Source organism: Bison bison, unplaced genomic scaffold (genome assembly GCF_000754665.1).
Source record: "Bison bison bison isolate TAMUID 2011002044 unplaced genomic scaffold, Bison_UMD1.0 scf7180017864185, whole genome shotgun sequence".
In the NCBI taxonomy this organism is placed as follows: Eukaryota; Metazoa; Chordata; class Mammalia; order Artiodactyla; family Bovidae; genus Bison; species Bison bison.
Window position 1 is genome coordinate 830,173 of NW_011494757.1, and position 800 is coordinate 830,972.

Genomic DNA, 800 nt, shown 5'->3' on the forward strand with positions numbered 1-800 from the left:
TTTCTTGAAGAGATCTTTAGTCTTTCCCATTCTATTGTTTTCCTCTATTTCTTTGCATTGATCACTGAGGAAGACTTTCTTATCTCTCCTTGCTATTCTTTGGAACTCTGTATTCAAATGGGTATATCTTTCCTTTTCTTCTTTGCTTTTCACTTCCCTTCTTTTCACAGCTATTTGTAAGGCCTCCTCAGACAGCCATTTTGCTTTTCTGCATTTCTTTTTCTTGGGGATGGTGTTGATTCATGTCTCCTGTACAATGTCACAAACCTCCATCCATAGTTCATCAGGTACTCTGTCTATCAGATCTAGTCCCTTAAATCTATTTCTCACTTCCACTGTATAGTCATAAGGGATTTGATTTAGGTCATACCTGAATGGTCTAGTGGTTTTCTCCACTTTCCTCAATTTCAGTCTGAATCTGGCAATAAGGAGTTCATGATCTGAGCCATAGTCCACTCCCAGTCTTGTTTTTGCTGACTGTACAGAGCTTCTCCATCTTTGGCTGCATAGAATATAATCAATCTGATTTCGGTGTTGACCATCTGGTGATGTCCATGTGTAGAATCTTCTCTTGTGTTGTTGGAAAAGGGTGTTTGTTATGATCAGTGCATTTTCTTGGCAAAACTCTATTAGCTTTTGCCCTGCTTCATTCTGTACTCCAAGGCCTGTTACTCCAGGTGTTTCTTGACTTCCTACTTTTGCATTCCAGTCCCCTATAATGAAAAGGACATCTTTTTTAGGTGTTAGTTCTAGAAGGTCTTGTAGGTCTTCATAGAACTGTTCAACTTCAGCTTCTTCTG